At 36.0% G+C, this 9,767-nt stretch overlaps 1 non-coding gene across 1 annotated transcript; it reads left to right on the top strand.

Moving 5' to 3' along the window:
• The first annotated feature begins 3,900 nt into the window (after positions 1–3,900).
• Positions 3,901–4,007, top strand: LOC120275035. The gene has a single exon (XR_005541061.1). It is a non-coding gene; the product is annotated as a small nucleolar RNA R71 (small nucleolar RNA).
• The last annotated feature ends 5,760 nt before the right edge of the window (positions 4,008–9,767 follow it).

The raw sequence follows: 9,767 nt of genomic DNA, 5'->3' as shown, positions 1-9,767 counted from the left end.
TAAGGTGTATCAATAGTGGAAGGCGCGTGAAGATCTATTGGAGGGAGGTAGTTCAGGAATTCTTTGTTCTTTATTATTTGTTGTTGTGGATTTATCTTTATCTTGATATTTATTCTTGATCCCTAGGACCCTAACTCGATGGGAATTGTATTACTAGCTACTTTGATTATTACTTGTAAAACTTTATTGACAATTTAATAAATTTTTCTAGTCATTTGTGATTGATTGCATGTTTATTTAATGATTATATTGTTGATGTGGTGAGGAAGTGATAGAGACATAGGTGTACATGCCGATTACGTAATAACAATGTCCATAAAGCAAAGTTCAGTCCACAAGGAAGAAAGTGAATACTAGTAATAGCCCTAATTCTAAAAAATAACCTAAGTGAGAAAATAATGTGTGTATGAAGGCAAGAGAACAAAAGCAAGAAATACTAAAATGAAACTAGAAACAATTCAAGGGAAGAAATGATGTTCGGGCATAGCATCCGTCTAAGGTTATGAACTACAGGACAAAGGTTGTCTAAGTATATAATCCTATTTAAATCAAAAGGTTTCCAGAATTATAATAAACCATGTTTTCTCAATTGAAGAGTAACTGAATAGGCATAGAACTAATACAAATATCCATACAATCGCATTAATACTATATGAAACCTTACTATGAGCAAATACAATCTCTTCAGTAGATAATCTTCCTCATAGAGAGATATTATCCCTAATCTGAATACAGAGTAGAGTTGCAATTTCTCCTAAAATTTTCACTCCACATGATTCTAAAGAGCTCAGAGATTATCACTAACTCACATAGAAGGATTGCTGGAGATGAAGTCCCCAAAATACTCTAACAAGAGATGTACTCACTATCCTCTCAAATCGCGGCATGTCTATGCTAGGTGGGAATTGCTTCTCTTGACAAATCATATCAGACATATGAAAATTAGGGGCTCTCTCCCTAGTAGTAATTATTTGGTGAAAACATGCAATTAGACTCAAATAGAAACAATTGCAATTAAGAAAGAAACTAAAGCATCAAAGATCCAACAACCAATGTCAAAATATAAACCCTAGAGTTCAACTATTCCCAAACATATACAAATTAGCCCTCCATTAAAGGAGGGCAAGCATTCAAGATACAAATAATAGGAGGAGACATGAAAAACATGAAAACCCCCTTCCTAATTGCGCCGATGGAGGATCACCAGAGAATCCCTAGGTAAGCTTCCACACACAACGCCAAGGTGAGCTTGACGGCTATGACCGCAAACCCCTTGTATGTGAATCCAAATCTCCCTTCAAATAGCCCCTTCAATACTGGAGAGTCATCTCCTTTCTTCCCTAATTTTGCCTTCAAGAATCACCCAAACAAAAATAATTCAATGCCCTCAAAATCCTCATAAGTTCCATTTATACCTCACTACTTGCGGGTGTAAGGATGTGGCCGTAAAGGAGCTGGAGAAGATGGGCTTGAGCCTTATTGGAACACTTACGGTAGTAAGTCATACCTGTAAGGTCTTCTATTTGTGTTATGGTCCAACATATGGGCGTAAGCAATGGGTCATAAGCTTCACTTGTTCTATTTCTTGTGACCACCCTTATGGGCGTAAGCTTTATTCATAGCTCCTCTTAATGATCATTATGGCCATCCTTAAGGGCATAAGCCTTGCCCTTAAGGTCTTCTAAATTGTCTCTGAATCCCTCTTATGGGCATAAGCATGCTTGCAGGTTCTCTAGAATTGACTTACGGTGGTAAGGTTGGTCGTAAGCTGCCCATAAACCACCATGTTTGCCTTGTCCTTGTTCAAATAATGCCGAAAGAGCTCCAAATTCATTGTTTCAGGTCTGAAATGTTTCTTTTTGCTCTCTCTCATCTTAAAATGTTATCCTAAGCCTGAGAATGTGAAATACACTAGATTTAGCATAGAATTCCACAATACAATTCTAATATATGCCAAATGAGTGTACAAAGTGATATAAAATATATGCATGTTATACACTCATCAGGAAGATATACTTTGCATTAGAACACACATGTTTTGTTAGATCTATGCATGTGCTAAGAGATTAGCCACAGTAGATTTCTGGATTAGGATTTGATCACCTCTTAGGCTTAGGGTTTGATTTATCCCTTCTAGTGGAGTTCTTGAACTTAAGGTAGACATAGGGGGCTAGGGTAGAAGAGATTCCATCTAAGTTCCTAGTGTTTAGGCATTATTGCCAAGAGATTGGGACTAGTAGACCTTGAATTCCCCCGGTCTAATATTAGATTGAATCATCACACGTTTAAGCTATTTCACAAGTAATCATTAAGAGAGTCTTCATACGATCTCCCAAACTCCTCCCAATTTCACTTAATGATCCTCATTTGTATTATATTAAATAAAATTGTAAAAGTAGACTTAAGAAACAATGTGGCCATGTAGGCTATTGATTAAGAGAAAAGGAAGTAATAGGAGCCTCTCGCCGTTCTCTGAGGAATACGGTCCTCATGTTCGTCCACAAGGTATTACTTGACCTTGCACTTGCAACAAGTACAGACTTAATTCAAACATCTGTCTAAAGTCATCCATGTCAGGCTTAATTCTCCTCGTCCAAGTTTCATGTAGATAATGTATGGTATAACATTAGTGCTAGCTCCGGAATCATCAAGTGAATTCTCCTCCATGCTATCACTAACAAGCATGGGATTACAAAACACCCAAAATCTCTTAAATTTCATTGGCAGCTTGTTGTCTAGAATGGTGGAACAATTTGCATTATGAGCCACTGTATCAACCTCTTCCAACTTTTTTTGTTTGTGAGCAAGTCCTTATAAAACATAGCATATTTAGGCATCTAGGACAAAGCTTGAACAGCAGAAATGTTTATATAGAGCTTATTGAAGATACTCATGAATTTCTTAAACTACATATCCTCCTTATCATATTTTAACTTGGAAGGTTATGGAACTCAGGCTCTGTACTCTTGAACTGGGGGTTGATCTGGTGATGGATATCCAGATTCTTCCTGACCTATCTGCTCATCTTCCTCAATGGGTTCTTGTAAAGCACTATGACCTTCCTGTACGGCTGCCCTCTTTGTCTTGGTACTTGGATCCTGAGAGGCCCTTGCCTCAATTGTTTTACAACAGCAGAGTGATATTGCCTTAAGGTGCTCTCTCAAATTAGCTTCAGTATTGCTCATTTGGCTACCTTGAGGCCTTTCTATACTAGCTGATGCCAATTGCCCAACCTGATTTTCTAGGTTCTTGATTGATGCTTGGATGTTTCTCAATGTAGCACCAAACTCATTCATCTTAGCATCATTGCTCATCATGTACTTGGCTTACACATCTTTTGTGGAGAATTTTCTCTTAGACTACTACTGCTGTGGTTGATATTAATAGTTCTATAGCTAGAGAGGCCTCTGTTGCTAATCCTGACTCTAGAAAAAGTTAGGATGATTCCTCTATCCTGGGTTGTATATATTACTATATGGGTTGCTTTGATTTCTCTAACCTCCTAAAATGTAATAAACCTATTCCATAAGAGCTGTAGTTGAACTCACAATTAGGCACTGAGCTGCCCCATGTCCTCCTCCACATGTTTCACAAAAAAGAATAGCCTTGGAATTTGTTCTAACACCCTGACCATTGCTCATGAGTAGATCCTACTTCATTCTTAGTGCATCCACTTTTGCTGCCAAAGCGATATCTGTGTTTTTCTCATGTAACCCGGCCCTTTTTTGCTGCCTGCTTCTTGAACTCTAGTGCGACTCATTATTAGGCATATCCTTCAATAGCTATTCCGCCTTATCAGGATATTTATTTCTTAATGACCGGCCAGCTATGGCATCGATGATCTGCCTGGTCTGATAGTTCAGTCTATTGTATAAAATATGCAATCTCATCCACAAACTGAATCCATGATGAGGGCACTACCTGAGAAGATCCTTAAACCTTTCATATGCCTCGAACAATGTTTCTAACTCTCCTTGTTTAAATATTGAGATTTCCTCTCTGATCTTTACTACTTTACTTGGTGGGAAGTGTTGTCCAAGAAATTTTTCCACCAAGTCATTCCATGTCTTGATCGAGCGAGGTGCTAGAGAAGTGAGCCACTTATATGCCGAACCTCTCAAACTGAATGGAAAGAGTCACAGTCTGATCACATCATCTATAACTGTGCTCATGTTGAATGTCAAATAGATTTACAAAAATTTTAAGAGATGGGCATTTGGGTCTTCATCTGCTAGGCCATCAAATTGATAAGAGTTTCGAATCATCCTGGTAGTATTAGCTTTAATAGTACTAGCTTTGATTTCGAAGTTATTTACTGCTACTACTAGGGCCGGAACACTGAACTCCTCTCCTATAAACTGTGGCCTCTCATACTCAAATAGCATTCTTCTTTATTTAGCCATGGTCGCAGACTCTCGGTCATCACTATCAGTTCTTCCACAACTGACTTCTCTCAGAGCTTTCTCAATAGTATTCTCTTCATCTCACTATCTCCTTCTATTAGGACAATAGGGTTAGATCTGTTCATGACCATTTACTAGCAAAAGAGGATATTTAGATTAAATTAATAAAGTAAAAAAATATTAAAATAAAATAATACAACAAAAGAATAATTAGTTAAAACACTAAGCTATGCGCTCCCGGTAACGGTGACAAAAACTTGAAAACAAACCTCGGTGTGTGTGGGATTATATTAGGATTGATTATTAGGTCTGTATATACCGCAAGTGCACAGGTTGTCAAGTAATACCTTGTGGGTGAGCACGAGAGTCATTTTCCTTAGGGAACGGCAAGAGGCTCCTATTACTTCCACTTCGTTTAACTAATAGCGTAAATGTCTATGGTGATTCTCAAGTTTACTTCAATAATTTAATTAATAAGATATAATAAGGATCGTTAAGTGCTATTGGAAGGAGTTTGGGAGCTTGTATGAAGATTCTCTTAATGATTACTTATGAAAATAGCATTAATGAGTGACAATTTAATCTAATATTGGACCAGTGAAATTCAGAGGCCGAGTGGTCCCAATCTTTTGCCAACCAAGTCTAAAACACTAGGAAGTTAAGATGATATCTCTTCCTATCCCTACTCCTAAGTTCGCCTTAGAGAATAAGAATTCCTCTAGAATGGTCAAATCCAGCCCTAATACAGAATTCTAGCAATACATAATCTCTTAGCGCATGCATAGATCTAATAAAGCATGTATATACTAATGCGTGGGAATCTCTTCATCACACATCAACCAAATAATTGACAAGACAACAGCCAATGAATCACAAATAACTAGAAAGATCAATTGAATTGTCAATAAAGGTTCACAAGCAATAATCCTGGTACTTAGGCATACAATTCCCCCAGAATTGGGGGTCCTATGAATCAAAAGACAACGATTGAAATAATAATAATCCACAAGAAAATAGAATAAAGAATTCCTAAACTAACTCCCTCCAATAGATCTCTGATGGTTGAGGTTGAGAGAATCCCAAGATTGTCAAGACGGTGTCGAATCTCTTCACACGCCCTTCACTATTGATGCATGTTGAATTGGCTTTGTAAAACTCTCCAGAATTTGCTGAAATCATGATGGTATTTATCTCCAGCCACATAGGTCTTCATAACTTAACCCGCCTCTACTCTACTCGGCAAAAAAATACCATCTTAAAAAAAAAAAACCTATCACATTTATATTATTGAGTTCGCCACTGCCTTACCACTCCTATTGTGGAGACCGTGGTAAGTTAGTTGCTTGGGCTCCAAGTCGTGTCTTGGCATGGTCTATCATGGCATTGTGTGGATTGATCACGGCCGTTATAACTTCTGTGTTATTCTCTGTTGAGGCCGTTGTGAGACGTGTTGATGCTTTGGTTCAATAAGTTGATCTGTTTTGCTTCAAAACGTCTTCATATTTGCTTCTTTGGCACTAAGACAATAAAATCTCATGGTGAGCAAAAGAAAGAATTAAGTAATAGTTTGGAGCTAAACCTGAAAAATTCCATGTTAAATGTTTTATAAATGATATGTCGAATACACACTTTCAAGCACCTATCAATATTGATACAAGAAAACCCTTTTCTATCTATGTATGATCTTGTACAAGTAAGCATCCCACATCTCTAGGTATAATTCATAAATGAACTATGAAGGTCTCCATATGTAATTCAAGACATTAAAAGGCACAATAGATTGAATCTTAAACCACACAATTGCATTAAAAGGAATAGATCATCCACATGGCATATTTGTCCAAAGGTTTATCAACATCCAGACCCTTTGGCGGTTTAGTTTGACAAGAATATAAAATCAAGAGAAAAGTACATAAAAGTCTAGAAATAAATCATGATTAATCTCCCTTGAAGAATGATGATGAAAGGTAATGTGGGATCTCCCCTGTGTGCCCTTGATGTCATCGTCCTAGGTTTGTCCTAGATGTGGTTCGTCTTGAATGTGCTCACACCTCCAAAGGTTGTTAGAGTGATTATGGCCCGAAGCACTTTTTTGATCTCTAAATGACCTCTTCATGCCCTACAAACCAAATAATACAAATTAAGATACTTATCAAAATATATATAAAAATACGCACATTAATTTAGACACTAGTCACATAAGTATTAGGTAAACTCCATTCTTCTAATTAATTTATCTTCAGATAATATTCCTTTGAAACTCCATATGTTTGAAAATATTTAAAAAAATATTTAGATTACTATCTATAAAGTTATGTTCAAAAAGTGGCCTTTTTTGACCTACACAACTATACTCATGATACTATGTAACATCTTTGAAATTAAAAACCCTAACTAAATTCACAATTAAAATTTTTTCTATTGTCCATATTTATACTAAAATAATACACTTATTGAGTAAGAAAATTTTAAGTAGTCATTAATTTATTACATGAGTTGAAACAGAAATAAAGTAAATGGTAGGGGTCAATGTTAAAAAAAGGAGCCTATATAGAACCAAAGTAAATCCTAAGAATCAATGTGAATAAACAAATATCTATATATAGATATGTTACTTAATCCTAAATTGCATCTCCTATTTTCCTCACAAAGCTGCCGATTTTTCTTTCTAGATCTTCCAAACTTTATCTCCCCCTGCCTTAATCCTTCGAGATTTCCAATTTCTTTTTAATCTAAAGGGGTTATAGATTGGATTCTAAAGGGTTATTGGCAATTAATATCGGTTAACAAATGAGCAGGATAGGGGTAAAGTGGATGGTGGACATACTTATGTTTAGCTTTGGGCAAGAGGTAAGAACTTACTTGTATATGAATGTAATTGAATGTAATTGTATGCTTGATTATATTAATTTATATATATTTGATTGAGTGGTGAATTGAGTAATTATTTAAAGTGCTTTGCTTATAAATGTATGTGGATGTATGCTTCATCATATGAATATATATGATGATTTTATTTGTTTGAGAGATATCTTTATATATATATATATATATATATTAAGTGCCATGTTGTTGGTTTTGGATTGATGGCATGTTGGAATTTATATTGTTATCAGATAAAAATAAATTATTCTATTTGAGATATAGATGTGTTGAATGAAGATGACAAAAATATGTAGTAGAGTAAGATTGGTTTGATGTTATGATGTGAGATATGTAGTAATTAGAATGTGGTGGATGACTAGTGCTTGCCTTGTTTGGGTATGTGCTTTGGCCTAGAGATTTATGTTGTGTGTTGTGATATTTTCTGCACCTAATCATATAGATGATGATAAAGTGTTGACACCTATCCATGACAATGATAGGCTGTCAAGGTACTATGTCCATATATGCAAATGGGATAATAACAGTACTTAAGATTGGTAAGATTTGGATTCGTGTCCAAAAAGGCAATGATAGCAAATGCTCGGGGAAAGAAATTTGGCCATTAGACCATTGAACATACTTAACTCAAATAAATAAAAAGGAATAAGAGATGATGGTAGAAAATAGGGTAAATAATTTTGTATGTTCAATTCGTGTATTATTTGACTGTGTAATTCCTATCATAAGCATTGAATTGCTTTGATTATTTGCAAGTTATTAATTGCATTCCATTGCATGATAATATAGTTATAGTACTTACTAAGCTAGTAGCTCATCCCTAGCCACCCATTTTTCAGTAGTAAACGCTTAAAGGTTTCTTAACACTAGGAGGATAATACAAAGTTTTCTTTCATCAAAACTAGTTTACAATATTCATACAACTTTTCAATTTCATTTTCATTTTCTATGCCTAAATTTGTTGATGATAAAAGTATTACATCATGGTCTACTAAAAGAACACCAATTTTATCAGGAATTGTAACCATTTCCACAACTTTTTTGCAAATAATTTGCTTACAATCTTTCATCTATTTATCTTGGTGTAGGTGACCTAGTTTAAAGAGTAGTAACAATAGTCAAATTGGGACGCTAGTGATAAGTGATTGTGTATAAGTATTACTAAGTATACTTTCTTTATATTGAGCATCACTTTTATCAGGTTTATGGCTCATTCGTGTGTATTTGTGTTCTTTTGTGCATTTAGGGTTGTGGAGATATGTTTGGAAGAAAGGAAGCAAAAATAGATCATGGGCACAATTTTTTAGGAATCTCTTGTATCAAGGAAGGATTAAGGCACAAGTGGTGATCATAGACATATGGGCGTGTGCCAACCTCTAAACTGTCCTACTGAATATACAAATTGGAGGGGCACAAAAGCAGTCACATTTATATATTCCAACTTGTGTAATATTGTTAAGAGCTTCATCAATGTGTTTGAAAAGTGAAGATGCAACGTGATCTACAGCATGGATGTGTGCCCAACAGTGCGGCCTCAATGAAGAAAATGAATTCGGGAGCACTGTAGTAAAATAATTGTAGCAGTTTACTATAGCAAAATCACTATAGCAAATTACTGCAATAATTACTGTTCACAGTGCGCAAAAAATGAAGAACTTGGAAATTCACACTACCGTGTGGGAATTCCACATGGGCGTGTGAAACCCCGATTTCAGCCATTTAAGTACCGCTTCGCAAGTTTATTTTTGGGGATCTCTTTCCTATCTTTGACCTTTCTTTTGGGGAGAGCGTGGCTAGGATTTGGAGAAGCTTTTGCTTGGATTTTGGAGCGTTTCTACAGCTTTCAACATTGATTTCCTACGGAGGAGATTTATTGGGGGAGCTTTTGATGGCTTTGATTCGACGGGGTGTACCTTAGGCTTGACGAAGAAGTCTTTGGAGAAGACAAGGTGACTCTTCAAGACCATCGACACGGATGACAAGGGGGTTATCTCTATTGATTGCTTGCACTTATTTTTGCTTTCATCTTTGACTTTGTATTGCTCCATGGATAGCTAAACCCCTGGTGGGTGGCTGGACTTGTAAACCCTATGATAATTTTCTTTCATTGACTTCTATTATGTTTCCTTCAATTGATATTTTAATTGAGTTTCAATCTTATGTTTTTATTGATTTGATTTTCCCTTAAAGTGATACTAGGGTTGAGAGTCTATCTAGGTAATCCTTTGAATGAGTGACACTTCATTAGGATTCGACTTAGCGAGATTAAAGAGGGTTGAGAGGGTGAGTTGAGAGGTAGTGGAACGCCCCCTTTCCCTTCGGATGTGATTTATTCTACCTCCATGTTCCAAGAGTTCTTTACAATCATGATAGAGTGAAGTGCTATGAGACCTTCTCCACTGGGGCTTTGTTGCATGGAGACAAAGTGAAGTGTTGAGTTATCCTTAGTGTTGGGGCTTAATTATGATTAGGATTCTTTCA

Source organism: Dioscorea cayenensis, chromosome 13 (assembly GCF_009730915.1).
Source record: "Dioscorea cayenensis subsp. rotundata cultivar TDr96_F1 chromosome 13, TDr96_F1_v2_PseudoChromosome.rev07_lg8_w22 25.fasta, whole genome shotgun sequence".
Lineage (NCBI taxonomy): Eukaryota > Viridiplantae > Streptophyta > Magnoliopsida > Dioscoreales > Dioscoreaceae > Dioscorea > Dioscorea cayenensis.
The sequence above is the reverse complement of the archived record's forward strand: the minus strand, read 5'-3'. Positions and strand labels throughout refer to the sequence as shown.